This window comes from Myxine glutinosa, chromosome 2 (genome assembly GCF_964187855.1).
Source record: "Myxine glutinosa chromosome 2, kmMyxGlut1.1, whole genome shotgun sequence".
NCBI classification, from domain to species: Eukaryota; Metazoa; Chordata; class Myxini; order Myxiniformes; family Myxinidae; genus Myxine; species Myxine glutinosa.
Window position 1 is genome coordinate 99067756 of NC_136262.1, and position 20716 is coordinate 99088471.

General features: G+C 43.0%; 1 protein-coding gene across 3 annotated transcripts in view; it reads right to left on the reverse strand.

The window, feature by feature from the left end:
* The window catches only part of ANPEP (alanyl aminopeptidase, membrane), an 80690-nt gene extending 72285 nt beyond the window's left edge, over window positions 1-8405 (reverse strand). Inside the window, exon 1 of one of the 3 annotated variants that reach the window (XM_078771344.1) lies at window positions 7738-8405. The gene's annotated coding sequence lies outside the window, so the exon portion shown is untranslated. Of the gene's footprint in view, window positions 1-833; window positions 1123-1235; window positions 1489-7737 lie in introns of those variants that run through there. The other 2 variants (XM_078771342.1, XM_078771343.1) reach the window with 2 other exon arrangements.
* Between the last annotated feature and the right edge of the window lie 12311 nt (window positions 8406-20716).

Consider the following 20716-nt stretch of genomic DNA (forward strand, 5'->3'; position numbering starts at 1 on the left):
ATCACCCATCCTGGATCCACATACAATCTATCGGAAGTTCTGCCAATATCTCCAACTCCATAAACCATCACCCATCTTGGATCCACATACAATCATAGTTGGCCCCTGCTGGGGCCTGGAAGTTCCGGATTCTGCCAAATGAATGCCAAATCCCAAAATGCCAAAATGCCAGAATGCCAAAAAATTGCCAAAATGAATGCCAAATGAATGCAGAATACCAAAATCTGCCCCTGGAAGTTCTGCCAATATCTCCAACTCCATAAACCATCACCCATCTTGGATCCACATACAATTTATCGGAAGTTCTGCCAATATCTCAAACTCCATAAACCATCACCCATCTTGGATCCACATACAAACTATCGCAAATCCTGCCAATATATCCAACTCCATAAACCATCACCCATCTTGAATCCACATACAAACTATCGCAAATCCTGCCAATATATCCAACTCCATAAACCATCACCCATCTTGAATCCACATACAAACTATCGCAAATCCTGCCAATATATCCAACTCCATAAACCATCACCCATCTTGAATCCACATACAAACTATCGCAAATCCTGCCAATATCCCATCCCTTCATGTCTCCCTCTATCCACAATTCCCTCTTCGGTACATGTTTATTCCAACTTAAACCTGTCCATCCTCCTATCATCACCTATCTTGGAGCGGAAGTTCTGCCCTCAACTGAACACCTTACTTTCTGCTGTTACCACCTTCTAGGGAGACCACTCTCGGGCCAAAATGACCGGGATGGTGTAGAACATTGTAGTATTACGTCATACAATGTGCTTAACGTTCGATATGTATATAAATAGACCTACATGTCTTTTAGTGGAGCACGAAGGAAGATTTCACAAAGCGGAGACAGTAAAGAGGAAGTTTAAATGTAAGAGCTAGGAGCGCCATGAAATTCCGTAACGTTGATCAAATTAACGATTCATTTATAGGACTCCAAACTTCCGTTGCACATTCCGGCGTGCCGCCATGCCTCGACGGTGCTGGCACACATGCCAGGCGAGCGCATCGAGTCGGGAGCACCGGTTCCGCGCTCGCCTTTTTTGGGACTGCTCTGGCGATGGGCGAACGTGGCACGTCCGACGGGGGGCGCACGTAGGGGGCTCGTGTGGCCGGATCATTCCGGGACAGCACCGGCTGTTCGTACAGGGCGGCGTCGTGCGAAGGCTGCGCACGTGGTTAGACCTGGTGCCGTCGTGTGCGTGTACCTTGATATGATCCACGTGGAGACATCGCAGATCGCAGCGAACGCACCTGCGTTGCTCAATCACCCGCACTTACTCGGGCCGAGACTTGGCGACGTTGATGATAAACGATTTTCAATGGCGACTGTTATTAAATAAAACAAGCAAACATCCTTCGTGAAGAACTCGCTCAAATCACACAAGGAACTTGGTCCATCAAATATTCATGCCTGCGCTGCACCAGGGGTGTGTTCAGTTACCAATCAGCTTGTAGAGTGCTCACCAGGTGGCCAGTTAAGCACTCGAACGAGCACTCCGACGAGACGGTTCATTAAGGAACGGCTCGCTTGGCAAGCGATAGCAAGCGCATTCGGAATGGAACACAGCCTCAGGGAACACCTGACGTTTTTATATTCAGTGTGCAATCGTTCAGACAAATATTACAATCAATCAGTTATCAGTGTCATATCTCATACAACCACTTGTCAGCCAATCAGTTATCGATGTCGTATATCGTACAATCAGTCAATAAGATATCAATCTTACAATCAATCCGTTATCAATCTCGCATATCATACACTCACTTATCAATCTTACAATCAATAAGTTAGTTATCAATCTCATGCAATCATTTATCAATCAGTTATCAGTGTCATATATCATACAACCACTTATCAGCCAATCAATTATCGATGTCGTATATCGTACAATCAGTCAATAAGTTATCAATCTTACATTCAATCAGTTATCAATCTCGTATATCACACACTCACTTATCAATCAATCTTACAATCAATAAGTTAGTTATCAATCTCATGCAATCATTTATCAATCAGTTATCAGTGTCATATCTCATACAACCACTTATCAGCCAATCAGTTATCGATGTCGTATATCGTACAATCAGTCAATGAGTTATCAATCTTACAATCAATCAGTTATCAATCTCGTATATCACACACTCACTTATCAATCAATCTCACAATCAATAAGTTAGTTATCAATCTCATGCAATCATTTATCAATCAGTTATCAGTGTCATATCTCATGCAACCACTTATCAGCCAAATCAGTTATCGATGTCGTATATCGAACAGTCAATCAGTTATCAATCTTACAATCAATAAGTTAGTGATCAATCTCATGCAATCATTTATCAATCAGTTATCAATCTTACAATCAATCAAATCTCTAATACAATCACTTATCAATCAATTACTAATATTGTTACGGATCCAGGGGGCGGCACTCCCGTTAGCAAGGGGGGGTTAATCCCCTTGTCCTGTTAAGATGGCCGTCTGACCGGTCCTGGTACTTGTAATGCTCTTTTGCGGGGTGGGATTGATCAGGGTTATTGGTCCAGGTGTTATCCCGAATACCTTTATCAATCCCTCCGCAAAACAGGGAGACAAGTACCGCTCGAATCCCGGACAAGATGGTAATTGCCGAGCGGTTTAGCAATCTGAGGTTCGAGCCGTTAGCAATTGACAAACCCGATTCATGAGCGGTTCTGCCGAAATCGTGCCACAGATATTCAATAGGGAGAAAAGACTAAAGCGATCGGGGGAGAATGAAACCAAAGGTAAGAAATAACAGGTATTTATTAATTATTTACAAAAACCAAAGAAACCGAAGAAGAAACGAAAGCAATTTACAGTGAGGAAGAAGCAGATACACATGGCAAGCCTTGAAACAGTCTTAATTATTACCCCAGACAACAAAAAGGACGGACAACAGACTTACACGACAAAGGGAATTGCAATGGTCGGAAATGGCTGGAAGAGGGACACGGTCCAAGGAGCCGGCAGGCAGGAAGGTCCGGGGCCGGTGGCATGACGTCAAGGTCCCGCTCGAACGTCCACGCTCCGGTTCAGCGGCGAAAAGCGGCCGGCAGCTTCGCGTCTCGTTCACGCGGGGGGATGATGCAATCATTCGTCTGGTTCAGTAGCTGGACACTTCCCTCCTGCGTACCTCTCCGTGCTCCAATGCTGCGGTCATCTGCCCTCTTACTCATCTGCCGAAGCAGTCCCTCACAGTTGCTTTTATTACCCCTGGTTGTATCAAGCCACGGGCTCTGAGAACACGCCTACCGGTTGGCTCACCTCGGCGCTGGTTGGCTGGTCCGGGCTGGCTGACTCCACCTTTGATGATGACTTCTGCCACGCCCGTGATCCGGCGGCTCCTCCCCTTTCTTCTCCGAGATGGAGCACATGGCAATGGCGTCTTGTGGGGACAGCAAACCCCTCGCACAGCTTTTGAAGGGAACGAAAGGGGACCTATCTTATTTGATTAATGCAACGTAGATCACACGAGATCACACGATCACAACTCAAGCTTACGAAAATGTAATAATCTTGCTGATTATATCACACGAGCTTGGGGAAAGATGTCTACCTGTGCTGAACTACCGGATGTTCCCATTCTTTTGTGATATCTTCGAGCAGGAGCATTTGGAAAGCATATGTATGCTCCTGCTGATTCTTATCTCATCAATGTTTAATTTTATTGAAATTAAGTATTATTTGTTCTTGGCAATTAGCTGAATTTATTTCTGATGTTTGTAGTAATAATTGTTAACCCTGAGCCTGGTGTTGGCTTAGCGGTTAGGGTGCCGGCTTGGGATCCTAGGATCCTGGGTTCGAATCCTGGTCGATCGCTGAATTAACGCCAGGGGGGTTGACTCAGCCTGTCATCCTTCCGAGGTCGGCAAATTGAGTACCAGTTTGCTGGGATGAATGATCCCGGTGTGTACCCCGATCCAGAATAGGTGCACCGTATCCCTGCGCATCGAACGAGGTGACCAAGGGTTGGCGTCAGGAAGGGCATCCGGCCATAAAAACATTGCCTCAAACAGGGAACCATGATTGTCATGGGGCCCGCAAGGCTAACCCCCGCTCTAGTGGGGAAAATGGCCTTAAAACGATCATTCATTCATTTTCATATTCAATGTAGAATCAAACTATTGGAAACACAGCCTTACCTGAAACACATAATAATGAAATAACTACGAAGAGGGCCTATGGTTTGCCACGTGTTGTTCATGGACTAACTAGGGGACGACCTTTGATCTTACCAATGAAATGGAGGTATTTACAAAGAGAATTATTTACAAAGGGTATATTCACAACAATTTACAAAGTGCAGGGTTCGCAAAACCCCAACAAAATCATATCTCAAATAATCACTTAACAATTAGTCAGTTATCAATCTCATATGTCATACACTCACTTGTCAATCAATCAGTTAGCAATCTTACAATCAATCAGTTATCAATCTTGCATATCATACAAAAGCTTATCAATTAATAAATTATCAATCTCGTATATTGTACAATCACTTATAAATCAATTCAATCTTACAATCAATCAGTTATCAATCTTGCATATCATACAATAACTTAGAAATCAGTTATCAATCTCATACAATCACTTATCAATCAATCAGTTATCAATCTCGTATCTCATGCAATCACATCAATTAATCAGTTGTCAATCTCATATCTTGTACAATCACTTATCAATCAGTTATCAATCTTATATATTGAACAATAACGTATTAATCAATCAGTTCTCAATCTCATTTCTCATGCAATCACTTATCAATCTTACAATCAATTGGTTATCAATCTTGCACTGAATCAGTTATTAATCTTACAACCAATCAATTATAAATATTGTATGTCATACAATCACTTATCAATGAATCTTACAATCAATAAGTTAGTTATCAATCGCATATCTCAAACAATCACTTATCAATCAGATAGAAATCTTACAATCAATCAGTTATCAGTCTAATCTCTCATGCATTCACTCAGCAATCAATCAGTTATCAATATAATCTCTCATACAATCACTTATCAAGCAATCAGTTATCAATATCATATCTCATACATTTACTTATCTTTCTAACAGTTATCAATCTTAAAATCAATTACTTATCATTGTCGTATAGCATACAATCGCTTATCAATGAATTACTTATCAAACTTACAATCAATCACTTATCAATCGCATTTATCATACAATCACTTATCAATCATAAATCAGTTATAAATCTTACAATGAATCAGTTATCCACCTCAGATATAATGCAATCACTTTACCAATCAAGCAGTTATCAATCTTCAAATCAATCAGTTTCAATCAATCAGTTATCAATCTCTCATCTCATACAATCAGTTAGAACAAATTAATATTCCCTCAAAAAATATGTAATACCGACTTACAGTGCATTCAGAAAGTATTCAGACCCCTTTACTTTTTTCACATTTTGTTATGTTGCAGCCTTATGCTGAAATCGTTTATATTCATTTTTTCCCTCATCAATCTACACTCAATACCCCATAATGACAAAGAGAAAACAGGATTTTAGAAAGTTTTGCAAATTTATTAAAAAGAAAAAACTGAAATATCACATTGACATAAGTATTCATACCCTCTGCTATGACACTTGAAATTTAGCTCAGGTGCCTCCCATTTCTCTTGGTCATCTTTGAGATGTTTCTACACCTTGATTGGGGTCCACCTGTGGTAAATTCAATTGATTGGACATGATTTGGAAAGGCACACACCTGTCTATATAAGGTCTCACAGCTGACAATGCATATCAGAGCACAAACCAAGCCATGAGGTCGAAGGAACTGCCTGCAGAGGTCAGAGACAGGATTGTGTCGAGGCACAGATCTGGGGAAGCCTACAAAAAAATTTCTGCTGCATTGAAGGTTCCCAAGAGCACAGTGGTCTCCATAATTCTTAAATGGCAGAAGTTTGGAACAACCAGGACTCTTCCTAGAGCTGGCCGCCCGGCCAAACTGAGCAATCGGGGGAGAAGGGCCTTGGTAAGAGAGGTGAGCAAGAACCCGATGGTCAATCTGGCTAAGCTCCAGAGATCCTGTGTGGAGATGGGAGAAACTTCCAGAAGGACAACCATCACTGCAACACTCCACCGATCTGGGATTTATGGCAGAGTGGCCAGACGGAAGCCTCTCCTCAGTGAAAGACACATGAAAGCCCACTTGGAGTTTGCAAAAAAGCACCTAAAGGCCTCTCAGACTGTGAGAAACAAGATTCTGTGGTCTGATGAACCCAAGATTGAACTGTTTGGCTTCCGTCTGGCCACTCTGCCATAAAGCCCAGATCGTGGAGTGTTGCAGTGATGGTTGTCCTTCTGAAAGTTTCTCCCATCTTCACACAGGATCTCTGGAGCTCAGCCAGAGTGACCATCGGGTTCTTGGTCACCTCTCCTACCAAGGCCCTTCTTCCCCGATTGCTCAGTTTGGCAGGGCGGCCAGCTATAGGAAGAGTCCTGGTTGTTCCAAACTTCTTCCATTTAAGAATTATGGAGGCCACTGTGCTCTTGGGAACCTTCAATGCAGCAGAAATTTTTTTTTGTAGGCTTCCCCAGATCTGTGCCTCGACACAATCCTGTCTCTGAGATCTGCAGGCAGTTCCTTCGACCTCATGGCTTGGTTTTTGTTCTGATTTGCATTGTCAGCTGTGAGACCTTGTATAGACAGGTGTGTGCCTTTCCAAATCATGTGCAATCAATTGAATTTACCAAAGGTGGACTCCAATCAAGGTGTAGAAACATCTCAAAGATGATCAAGAGAAATGGGACGCACCTGAGCTAAATTTCAAGTGTCATAGCAAAGGGTATGAATACTTATGTCAATGTGATATTTCAGTTTTTTCTTTTTAATGAATTTGCAAAACTTTCTAAAATCCTGTTTTCTCTTTGTCACTATGGGGTATTGAGTGTAGATTGATGAGGGAAAAAATGAATTTAAACGATTTCAGCATAAGGCTGCAACATAAAAAAATGTGAAAAAAGTGAAGGGGTCTGAATACTTTCTGAATGCACTGTATATAGATTAGAAATTTTATAAACTTGGCATTTCTTGGACAAATATACATAATCTCCTTCCCTCACCGCTGCCCATGATCTTCTCCACCCCCAATAGCATCACCAAACCCTGGTACTTTCAGGTTACTGTTTCCTCCCCTCCACTCTCTCACTTTCTTCCCTTTTCTTCTTTTATTCTTCGTTCTGTCCCTTACGTGTTGTCCAACCGTTGCCCCATTGTCATTTCTTTGCCTTTTAACCTATTTCACTTTACTCTTCCATAAGCCTCGATTGTGTTCACAGGTTCGTCAGTGAGTGTCGTGGGGTGTCTTAGGCCAAAAAAAACAAAAAATTGGAAATTCTGAAAAAAAGAAAAAAGAGTTAGATATCTTTTTTTCATCGCTCTATAGTGCCGAAGCAGTTGTAGCTATGTCAAAGGTAATATTAAATTATCACCGACCCCATTCCTTAGGGGCTGTAGGGAATGGTTTTAGGCCCTCAAAAAAAAAAAAACAAAAAAAAAAACATTTGATTTCCTAAGAATGCAAACAAGATTAGAACAGCACGCCAGGCAACATCACAGAGGAGAGGCACCATCATTGTGTGTATATGAATAAAGCGAAAAGATGGCAAATTACAGGTTTTATCAGTGAAATTAGATCCCATCAAGTAATCAAATTACCCAAGGTGTTGGATGAATAAACCTCAGTTGATTCCGCGAGTTTGATGTCAAATTTGCATTTTCATGATTTTCCTTTTCTGTTGTCGTTTGGATGCCATATTTGACAACACGCTCTCCATGCTGTGGTTACATCCAGAACATAGAGAGGGACGCGCTGTACTTTATGGGATCAACAGCAGAGGGCACCAAGCTCACACGCAATCCGTGCAGATAAATCCGACTGCTGGGAAAAGAAGCATCGGAGCAATATATTACTATGAAAATCAGAATATCTGTATTTGATTGCGTTGTTTTGCATTTATTGAATGGAAAGGTTGATTATATACTTATTGTTGGAACTTTTGGAACTTTATTGGAACTTATTTTGGAACTTTATTGGGACAGGGGCTCAATCTTATTACTCAACTATATTTAATGACTCCTCTGATGCTCTGGGAAACCCCCTTTTCACTTTTGCAGTTGACTCCACATTGTGTTGTACTGCAGACAGACAACCTCTGCTAGGCAGACAGCAGCTGCATCACTTTCTGCTGATTGGGAAAAAATCATTTAAACAATGGTCTGATAAAATGGAACATGTCCTTCAATCCTGCAGAACCTCACAATCTCACCCTATCACTCTGGAATGATGGTCAGATGCACTCACCTATTTATTTCCTTGGCCATCCACTGGAAGAGGTTGTCGCCTGAGCATCTAGGCCTCAGAATCAGCCATGACCTTTCCTGGGCCGATCACATAGGAAAGCTGGCCTCCAAAGCCAGCGGCCGACTGGGCATCCATCGTCGATCCACATCTTCCCTTGGGAAATCAGGGCTACTCAATCTACAAAGCCATTGTTGGTAGTAGCTCAATGGTGTATTGCTCTCCACTGTGGGCTAGAACCCCAGCATCACGGCCGTCTTTCCAGGATTCTGTGGAATCTAAAGCTCTCAACATTATTGGAGTCTCCCATGAGGCACAGGATCTGTTGCTCTCACATCGTAGGGAGGTCGGTGGTCTTCATTTTCTACCATCTATTTTCCAATATTGCTCCCTCTGCTCTCTCAGTCCTCGCACCCCCTCCCCCATGTTCCAGTAACCCCATCCTGGTTAAACCTCCAAATTCCAGGCTGACTGCACACCTCAACTTTTTTTTATTACTCGCTTCTCCCAACTATGGAACCACCTTCGAGAGACTGTTCTGCTTCACCCTTCCCTCCAGATATTCAAGCAGGTGGTGCACCACCACCTTGTCATTCTCAATCCTGATCCACAATTTTTATTACCCCCATTAATCCTTCCTAAACCAACCTTCCTACTTTCAGGTTGCAGTGCCCCCCCCCCCCCTCCTCCTCTCTTTCTTTGCTGTTCATTTGTTCCCTTGCTGCTCTATTGTCATTTCATACCCTCCATCACCTTGCTCTTCCATGAGCCTCAATCTTTTTGAAATAAAAATACAAAAGTGATAAAACAAGTGATTGGGTGAGGGGAGGGATGACCCCTCTGTATTATACACAAGGTCGTGACTCATATAGTGTGTATGCTGTCAAAAATGATTCTTCTGATGTTATGGTCGACAAGCACATGGGTGTGTATATGAGGAATGAAAATGTCTTTTTCTTCATTATGAGAGTTAAATTAATTAATATTATAGTGGAGAGTTCACATTGGGGAGGTTGCTCACTTTGAAAACAGATTATATTAGTGCAGTCTTATGATGTGAGGTTCCTTGCCCCCAATTGAAGATTTTCTTTTAAAAGTGGTTCCTTGTGATCCTTTCCAAATAGAAAGCATTTAATGGGATCATTTAATTAAATGGACCACCTACATATGTAACGGAATTGAACAATAGAACGACTCAGCTCACGGCCTAGTTGTCCAAATATGCAGGTTACACTTTTCACCTGCAGGTTACACTGCACAGGGAGTGACAAGGTCAAACTTACCATTACAGTAACAGACAGCCACCATATAACAACGGATCCACCACCAAACGGGATTGACTCCACAATGTTTTTGGGGGTACAGGCTGTGTGAGGGTGCATCCAAACCCAAGTTCTACCATCCATCACATGCAGGAGAAATAGGCTATCAGACCATTGGATCTTCCTCCTGTATGAGAGGTTCCACAGTGTAGATCTGTCTGGCACCATGCCAAGCAGGCTGCTTTGTGTTCTGTGATGAGAAGAGGGGGTTTCTTTTAAAAGTTATCTCCTGGCTTTGTAACTTGCAGAACGAAAGTGTTTCTGGATAGTTCTTCCGGATAACCTCAGAGGGAGATTTCATTCATGCCGCAACACTGTCTGTGCTTGTGGCAAATTGGAATATGCTCAACAGGCCTGATCAGAGCTGCGTTATATCAGTTAGAGGTCATTTTGGGTTGTCCAGATCAAGGCTCGTCCTTAACATCGTTTGGGGTCAAATGGGTTAGGAATGACCGGGATGAAGGTGGAGAACTGAGAAACTCCTCATCCTTAAAATATCCCATACGGTATGCATCTCAGATAGCCTCTCCGAACCAAACTCCTACCGCATGGCTTCTCATGGCCGACCCCTGTTTTTAACTAAATGCGGAGGAGTGAAAGGCGGGTGTCTGGCACCTAAAAACCAGGCTTGCTAAAAACCTCCGGGTAGGTGGAACTCGTTAGCCTTGGCCGGCAGTCTGCCTAGGAGGACAACTCTGATTTCAAACCCGGGTGGGTGGTACTCGTTAGCCTTGATCGGCAGTCTGCCGAGGAGAAGGACAACTCCGATTTCAAACCTGGGTGGGTGGTACTCGTTAGCCTTGATCGGCAGTCTGCCTAGGAGAAGAACAACTCCGATTTCAAACCTGGGTGGGTGGTACTCGTTAGCCTTGATCGGCAGTCTGCCTAGGAGGACAACTCTGATTTCAAACCTGGATGGGTTGAGCGCATTAGCCTTGGTCGACGGTCGACCAAAAATGGGGGTAGAGGCACTATTGTCTCGAAATAGACTAGTTAACCCCTCCCAGCCCTTTTTGTTCTGTGAAGAGACAACTTTCCACATTTGTCTTGTTTCAGTGCAAGGGGCTGGTTATTCTGCCTTTGAGGATCGTCAGTTTATTGTTGCATTCACGTACATCAAGCCCTGTGTTTGACAGCCTGAACCCGATCACTCTGAAGGGTACAGGTTTAAAACATGCTGCAAGTGATGGCCCCCCAATAGTACAGGATCCCGAACTCGATGGTAATGCATTGAGAGGCTGATCCATCAACGAGAGTAAAATGCTGGGGTAGCTGCACTGCCATGGACATGCATGGATGGTGGCCCTTGCATCTACTTCCTGTTGTTTTCCCGAGGCCATCAGGGTGCCTTTCCTACAGCTCGGGGTTCATTTGGGCTTTTGATGTCTCTCATTGTGGCCTTGTGCATGATGTGTACATTGGTAAACTAATCATCCTGTCCTTTTTTCCTCTTCTTTTTTTCCTCTCCATTTATTACTATTACTATGACAAAGCAATATTCCGAAACTCGTTCTCAACCTGCATTTCTAGTCCCACCACCAAGGGTAACTAAGTCCACACCGTAAAGTATCTGCTATAGTAATATCAGGGGGGTTTGTGGCAATTTCTCTGCCATCCAATCCTTCTTGAAACTAAATTCTCTGGATCTGCTTGCTCTGTGAAACTCGTCTCCACACTGAGGTGTTATCTGAATCTCTGGATCTGTAACATCTTCCACAAGCTTGATTTCCCACCTTCACATGGTTTGTGTATTTATGCAAAGGCTTCTTTACCACTTGACCGTGAGGTCTCCCTTGAGGATAGGACAAAAAGAGTTTATGTGCTTTCGCTTTGCACTTTTGTATCCCACTGGCTACCTGTATTTTTGTATCGCTCTCAATCATCGCCCAATTCTGCTAATTTGATGCTATCACTGATAGTATTGACATGGCGCTGTCTCGACACCCAACTGCAGATATTATGGTCTTTGGAGACTTTAATGTTCCTCACAAAGAATGGTTAGTTCACTGTTAGCACAGATGCTCCAGGTGTCAGTGCATTCAACTTTGCCGCGTCGCATGACCTTACTCAGATCATCTCAGCTCAGAGTCGAATACCTGATCGAGCTACTGATAATAGGTATCTTCTTGATCTGTTTTTTTGTGTTAAACTCCTGGGGATTGTACTGTAAATTCCCACTAGGAAATTCTGATCGTGTCAACATTGAAGTCCAGGTTTCTTACTCTTCTCCATCAACTGTTGTTCATCCTGTCCATCAAACTGTCTTCCAATATAGCAAGGCTGACTGGGATGCCTTGCGTTCTTTTCTTGCTGATGTTCACTGGAACCAAATACCTTGTCTCAACCCATCTGAAGCTACCAAGGAAGTTAGTGAGTGGATTTGTGTTGGTATAGACCTCTTTATCCCTTCTCGGCCATACCAAGTGAAACCACACTCGCAGCCATGGTTCACTCCGGCTTGTTCTGCTGCTATCGGCCATTGCAATCACTATTTTTAAACAGTATCATCGTTTTGGCTTGAATGAGGCGCATCATTTGTTTCGTCTTGCGAGTAACCACTGTAAACGAGTATTGGAGAATTCTAAGCGACAGTTTGCAGAATATGTTTGTGATTCTATCTCAAATAAGTGGCTAGGTTCCAGAGATTTTTGGAGAATTGCTAATAGCATTCTCAACCGTAATAGATCATCAATTCCTGTCCTCTTCAATGTCCCTGAAGTGCTGACTTCTCCTATTGATAAAGTCAACCTCTTCGCTGAGCATTTTGCTGCAAACTCCACACTTGAAGACCACGGACATCCATTGCCTAATTATCCTTCCCGTCCCGACACCAGGCTTTCCATTATCATCATCACACCGAGGAAAGTTGCTAAGATTATTCAAGGGCTTGATATCTCGAAATCTACTGGACCAGATAGAATCCCTGTAATTGTTTTGAAGATGTGTTCACCTGAACTGTCTTCTGTTCTCTCAAAACTGTATTGCTTGTGTCCGTCAAATCTGTGTTTCCATTTATCTGGAAGCAGGCTTCTGTAGTCCCTGTCTTTAAAGGCTCTGGAGAGACATCTGATCCTGCTAACTGTCGGCCAATTAGCCGTCTGCCCATTATAAGTAAAGTGTTTGAATCTTTGATCAAACAACAACTCATGACTCATCTGGAAACCCACAATCTCCTAACTGATGTCCAGTATGGCTTTCGACAGTCAAGGTCTTCTGGTGACGTTCTGTCCCTAATCATTGAACATGTGAATAAGGCTTTGGATCATCATGGAGAAGCCAGGGTTGTTGCACTCGACATCTCGAAGGCTTTTGACAAAGTGTGGCACAAGGGCCTCATCCATAAACTAATATCATATGGCATGTCTGGAAGATTGCTCGATTATAAACTCTGATTTCCTTAAAAATGGCCAAATCTTTGGTGTGCATGAAGGCACTCACCCCCCCCCCCCCCCCCCCCCGTCCATAATACGAATGCTGGTGTTGCTCAGGGGTCTGTGTTGGGTCCAATATTGTTCTTGTTGTACATCAATGATCTGCCCGATTGGATTCTTTCTCAATTATGCAATTTCGCAGATGACTCAACACAGTATACTACCAACCCAGGAACCTTGACTTGTTTGGAATATGCTCAACAGGCCTGATCAGAGCTGCATTATCTCAGTTAGAGGTCATCCTGTGTTGTCCAGGCTTGTTACTTTCAACTCCAAAAGTTGAAACTTTCAACTGTTGAAACAACTCCAAACTTTCAACTCCAATTCCAAAAGACTGGCTTGTTACTTTCAACCAAAACAAGACAAACTTGTTGTCTGTGGCCTGTTAAAGATCACCTTGTTTTCCAATCTTGTCTATGGATTCCTCACCTTTGCAGGACTTCCTGTTATCCGTCTGCTTGGATTGAACATCAGCTTAAACCTCAGCTGGGAAAAGTACATTTCTGGTATCGCTAAAAGAGCCTCCCAGCACCTTGGCTGCTTATTTCGTGCTTGGCAATACCTTTCTCAATCCGCTGTTCTCCATCTATGCAAGGCCACTCACTATACGACCTGTTATGGAGTATCATTGCCATATTTGGGCTGGTGCCCCAGTCTGTCACCTATCTCTTATTGACAGAATCCAGCAATATGCTGCCATTCTGGTGGGACATGAGTTGGCATCATCCCAGGAACCTCTCTCAGTCTGCCGCTCTGTTGCTTCCTTGATCTTTTTCTATCGAAATTATCTTGGAATGTGCTCCGAGGGTCTTTAACAGGTTGTTCCATCTGCGCATATTTTCAGTTGCTCTACACGTTTGGCAGTTTCTTTCCCCCATCTATACACTGTATCTGTCCCGAGATGTAAGACTATGAGGTATTCTTCTAGTTTTTTTTTTTTCCCCGTACTGCAACACTCTGGAACAGTTTACCTGCATCTTGCTTTCCCCTCTACCCCAACCTACCTCAATTCAAGAGGAATGCCAATATAGATTCCTCTTTCTGTCTAATATCTATACTTTTCTTTCCTTTACGTAGCCCCCACCCCGAGTAGCCTTGTAGGTTTTGTTGCGGGCAAAATCCCATTTTAAAAAAACAAAAAAAACAAAAAAAACATTGGTTTGTCAATGTTTGCAGAACAATCTGCTGATTCTGATAATTCTAATGGAAGCCAAGTTGACACCCAATTTCACAGCATCATTGATCCCAATAATTTGCTATATTTGGGCTTCACCAAGTCTTCTACGGGCTAGAGGAACACCATCCATTAATGAAATTATGATAGATCATCGTACCTTCTCCAAACCTTGACCAGGTGAAAGTGTGTTTTTTCAAGTTGTTACCCATCTGGTGTTGTACTTGCTCAGTGTACAAAGTTGCCTCGGTCTAGTGATGAATGAAAATAGCTTGTGAGTGCATGGTGTTATTATTTCGGTTTGAAAGAAGATTTGAATTTGAATCAACTTTTTATATTTTTCGCAAGCTACTAATTTGTAGGCAATGCTTAACTTTTTTTTTTCCACGTGTATATTTATCAGTGTACGCCGCCCCTTAACCGTCCCGTGGGCCACTTTGAGTGCTGGGACGGAAATCGGAAGTGAAGGGCACTTTGTGATTGAGTTGTAAACGTCACACCAACATGACACCGGCTCAAATTCCACGGGTGGCACATGATGCCACCGTAGGAGATTTGTGGAGAGAGATGGAGGAGGGGGACATGAGGGAGTACACCCCATTAGGCTGAACAAACCATCCTCCACCCACCCCACTGGTGTACTTCACATTTGTCTCCTCGTTTTCCCGTTTTGGGTGATCATATAACGAATAATGATGTTCTCGTTGTGGTTATCAGGGCAACCAGGCACGAAAGCTGGCTCAAGGTTGGAGAGAGAGACATGCTATTTATATAGGAACCTCAAATTTCTGAAAATCAAAACCTGACGTTCCTGAATATCAAGAACACACTATTTAGGTATGTCACATCAATAAAAAAAGAATACTACTCCCAATGAAAACATAATTGGCGCAGAGAATGCAATTTTTTTTAACATATTTCAAATCAACAAAGACACGACAAATATTTTGAAGACCTAAAATAAAAATAAATAAAGAGCGACATATATCCTTGTCAAGTGGATTAATTTAGACTTTAGAGCGACTGATGAGCATAGACCTGCCTGCCAAGCTGCTTGTGGATTCACCTGGCACCGAGCCGGTGGCACAAGTGCACCCAGGAAGGGGTGATCGCGCGCCTGGGATATACACACCAACCTGATGGTCACTAAGTGACAGGCCCACCAAAGGACTATAAAAAGCTGAGCTCGGATTAGTGTTTATGATGAATGCTGTGTTAGCACGGTGGGGGAAGGAGCCAGGGGGAGCACAGCACGGTGATTGATTGGGACATGTCATGTTAGGGTGTATGTAACGGAGCCTGTGCTGGAAAAGGCTTGTGTATATAGCAACAGGCATGCATTGCGCAAGCAACGGTTGAACGAAGAATAACGCTCATAATTATGTGGTGATTGGGGCGAAATAGAAACAATTACTTGGAAATAAAATGGAATTCACATTTACAGAAGTATTTTTGTTGCCATTACAGACACTGTGGGATATATATGGATTTTACATTTCTAAATTATAATTGGTTGTTAAATCACCCATTCACCTCCACACCTGGGCTGGCAAGATTGTCTAGGCCCCAGACCTAGAGATAGGCACACACTAACCTACAAATTGTCTAGCCTGGGTTTTAACCCTTTGAGTACGCGATTTTTTTTTTTGATAAAATACCCCCGGTTGTACTCTCTCTCATGCCATTCGTTCGATGGCCAATCAGTCTGTCGCTTCCTACTCTGCCAATCGGCGGCCTGCTTATTACTCGCCCCTCCCCTGGCCAATCACCAGTCCTCTCCCACTCCGCCAATCGATGGGGTCTCATCCTGTGGTGTCTTCCTTCTACCAATCCTGAGTCCTTCTGGGTGTGGCTATTGCCTCGCTTGCAATGAGTGTGTGTTACTATGCAAGCTGGTGATGTGGCTGGCTGTAGCTGCATCGGCGGTGCCCCGAACTGGCTTCCGGTGGGTTTTATGGTTATTGTGGCGGAGGGGGGATTTAAGTAGTGTTTGTGTGGTGTTACTATTGGGCCTAACTAATGTCTATTGTGCGTTGCCATACGGGACACAGGTATGATCACAGGTTTGACACACCGGGGAATTAGCATAAACCCTACAACTACTTAACATGCCCCATTCCTCGTAATGGGGACGAATATACACTTAATCCGACATTCCGGCGAGACAGGTCCCTGACTTACTGTACATCAAAGTGGTTCTTGCTACCCACGATCATCGGAGCACCGACCTATGCAGATCTACCTAAATCTATATATCGCCCTACCCCAAAATTCATAACAATACATATTACTCGATCGCTCGCAGGGGAAAAATACAGGCAGTGTATAAGCACAAGATTCGATAGAGGCCTGAAGTTTAGTTAGTGTAGCTTGTGGTTTAGTTAGTGTAGAGGCATGTAGTGCCAAAAACAAGCAGCAACAACCTAAATGGAATATCGTCCTGGGTTCATAAAGTCTTTTCAAACTCTTCTAGAATAGCAATAGGCCTCAACACTGAACAACCTTCTCCACTAGACATTGCAGCTCTCAGTGAAACACAGTTAGCTGAAGAATCCCTTGCAGAAGAAAGTGGCACAAGCTACACTACCTAAACTTCTTTTAAATTGGTAAGCCAGGAAATGAACCTCGTCAGGCAGTCGGTGGATTTGCCACCACCCTCAAGGACAAGCTTGAGTCATTTCCCAAAGGTATCAACCTCACCCAATGACACTTCACCGAAGCATAAGCTCACAAATCACTTTGTTACTCAAAGCAGTTGTTTATATACTCCTCCCATTTGACAGTCTCAGATGAGATTGAAGGAAGAGTTATCTGAAAAACTGAACGATACCATTTGCATATTTTGATAAATAAATTAATCTTTTTAATGCTCATTTGGCTGCAATCATACTGCCGGGGCAATGTGTTTGGGTGTCATGGATTAAGCAAAGTGAACTCGAATGGCACACTCACATCTCCTTGCCAACTGTGCACAAAACGAACTAGTCATTACTTGTATGTAATCTTTCAATAAGCGATTAAATGTACATCACCATGGATGCACCCTCACCCAACATATTGGTTCACTTCTGTCTGTCTGCAAACATCAGTTTATGATTGAGGAACAACTTCATTTCAATTGAATGTTATATTTTAAACAAGCTTTCATTTGCAAAGATGACAGATACTAGTCTCTCAGAGAAGAAGTGGAAACCAACTTAAGATTTAAGAAAGAAAGGTGTGGGTGAAGTGCACGAAAGACAAGGGTTATAAAGTGCAGTTGGTTGGCATGTCATGAAACGATTCCATATGACGACCTTATAGTTAATGACAGAAGATGGGCGAATACTTCTCACTGGACATTGCAAAATCCTCCACCATTGGACACACTAAAACTGTGCTGAATCACCTGTAAACCATTTACGGAGAAGTGTTGGACTTTTATGGGCCATTCAAGAACATCTCAACAAAGCTCCAACATCTCAACAAAGCTCCAACATCTCAACAAAGTTTGCTGTACATTGCCAGAACAAAATGATGCTGTCTGATTGGTGGGAGGGAGGGGGTGAAGAGGAGTGGAAAGTCCTTTTAGTCCCCTTAAGACCCTATAGACCACAACTACTATTGGAATGTACCCTTTTGCCCTTTAGACCCAATATGCGACTATTAAATTCCTTAAGGCCATGAAGACCCCTTTAGACCCGTTTACTACTTCTGGAATGAACCCTTTACCTTATGATCCATTAAACGCCGAAAGACCCTTTTAACTTTTACATTATTTAGACCTTTTAAGTCCCTTTCAACACTTTTAGACCCCTTTCGGTCCAAAAAGGGTTTTTGGGTCCTTTCATCAGACAAGAACTAATGGAACGTTTTTCATCAATTCAAGACCCACTCATCCTACATAGTTTTCACTGCACGGATACAATCGTGTTATCAGGCCTTTAAACCCCCATCAGCCCCTAATTTCCTATCAAATCAAAGTAAAAATAAACTTTATCACCTATTGCACCCCAACTATGACCGCGCCCTCCATCCGGAGAAGAGCGTCTGCCCCACTTGGGTCTACATTTTCGTCTTGTGGCCGACATGAAGTTGATTCTTCAATTTGTTTTGCAGCACATGGCTGTAGGTTTGCATTCTTCTTGTGAGCGCTGTTGTGCCATTGATGGTGCCCCTTTTAGGTCAAAACAGCAACGTGTAAAACTTCATGGCAACATTGCAAAAACGTTATGTGTTCGCCAGGCAAGGAAGAAGGATGAGATGTACATGTGTAAGAGCTAACACATTGAACATGAAAACATGCACAGACACATAAAACATACAATGAAGAGAGGGGGAGAGAGAGGGAAGCACACAAGCACAACAACACCCCTCCCCCCTTCCCACGCCTCCTCCCCCCAAGCCCTCTCCCTCCCACACATCTCCCTGCTCTCAATGTTGTGTTTGTGTGCTTCCCCTTCTCTCCCCATCTTGTCTTCCGCTCCCTCTTTTTATATATCTTGTTTGTCTGGTTGATTTGTTTGTGAAATAAATGTTAGCTCTTTCACGAGCCTCGATTCAGGATACAACAAAGAAAAAAAAAGCCCAGCCCAATACAGTCCCAAACGTTTTAAAATTGCACAAGCGTTAAAAAAAAAAAACACAGCCATCACAATCCTGAGGACTGTGTAATCAAAAATGAATCTTTGGGAATCATCAACACATTGTGAAAGGCTCGACCGGGCTCGTTTCTGCCCACTTGCAACGAGCATTGTCAAAGTTTGTGTGTGTTAGATGAATCACACTAGGATTTATAAAAAAAAAAGAAAAAAGAAAAAAAAAAAGGCTTTATCGGGCTAAAATGGCTTAATCCGGCTAAAATGGCTTAATCGGGCTTAAATGGCTTTATCGGGCTAAAATGGCTTAAATGGCTTAATCGGGCTAAAATGGCTTAATCGGCCTAAAATGGCTTAATCGGGCTAAAATGGCTTAATCGGCCTAAAATGGCTTAATCGGGCTAAAATGGCTTAATCCGGCTAAAATGGCTTAATCGGGCTTAAATGGCTTGATCGGGCTAAAATGGCTTAAATGGCTTAATCGGGCTAAAATGGCTTAATCGGGCTAAAATGGCTTAATCGGGCTAAAATGGCTTAATCGGGCTAAAATGGCTTAATCGGGCTTAAATGGCTTAAAAAAAAAAAAAAAAAGGCTCGACCGGGCTCGTTTCTGCCCACTTGCAACGAGCATTGTCAAAGTTTGTGTGTGTTAGATGAATCACACTAGGATGAAAAACAAAAATTAACGCAGCTGCAGTAAAACTGTATAAAATATCCACTGATCTTTTACATCATCAACATGACTGCAGGGAACTATTTGGTGGATATCGTACATTGGCATGAAAGCACAGAGGGAATGGGTTGGAATAAAGGAAGCAAGTTAAGTCATAGAGTCGGTGTGATGCGTACAGCACCCAGTTGTTCATTACAATCAGGCTTTCCACAATGACTTCATCATGCTTTAGATACCTTAGTGGCGTCACACAAAGTTCGGCTAGAAATCAATCGGTTCAGCGAAATAATTAATGTAACCACCAACGCTGGGACAGCAAGATCTAGCTTTAAAGGACAACCAAGGCTTTTATGTCTTGACTTTATCAAAAGGTTTCCCTCATTAGGCAACATATTTCAAGAGCTATGAAGTCAAATGTCTTGTATAATTTAACTTGTGAACTTGAAGGATGAAACAGATTATTTTCTTAAGAGGGAGGTGGGTGGAGATGCTCGTCGAAGACCTTTACCGGTACTATACTACCGTTTTTTTCTTAACAACACCAATTATTCCATTCCTGTGGAATCGACCGGGGAAAGATGCACTGATGCCATCTGGGCTTGTCGCAAAATCGGAGTCGAGGTTTGCCATTAACCTCTCCAGATTCTCAAGTGGGAAAGACGCAGTATTCAGTAGTGCTACGAGAGGGTAGGGAAGGTGTAGGGACTGAGGGGTTGGGTACGCCACATTTGGAAGTAAACACAGAAATTGAGGCATTCTGCCATCTCAGGAGCAGAGTCAGCTATGGTGCCATTTTAAGTGCGGGAAGTGATGCAGGGGGAGTATACTCGAAAGACATGACAAGGCAAGGCACCACCAGGTCCTTCAAGGAGAAACATTTGAGAGTTCAATATTTGTTTTGTTTTCTGGCTTTCCTGAGAGTGAACATCCACTTGTTATGGACTTTGTGGAATGATCACCTTGGTCTGCATTGCCTTTCATGCATAGAAGGCAAGTTGTTTGAAGGCAACTGCCTCACCAAAGGATTCTGTGAACCTGGGGTGAGAGACTAGGTATGTCAACTGCAGATGAGGTGGTACAGGAATAGCAGAAAATACTATTGGCAGGGAAGGGGAAGAGGGAGGGATGGGGGAAGCAGGAGGATGTAGACGGGGATGTT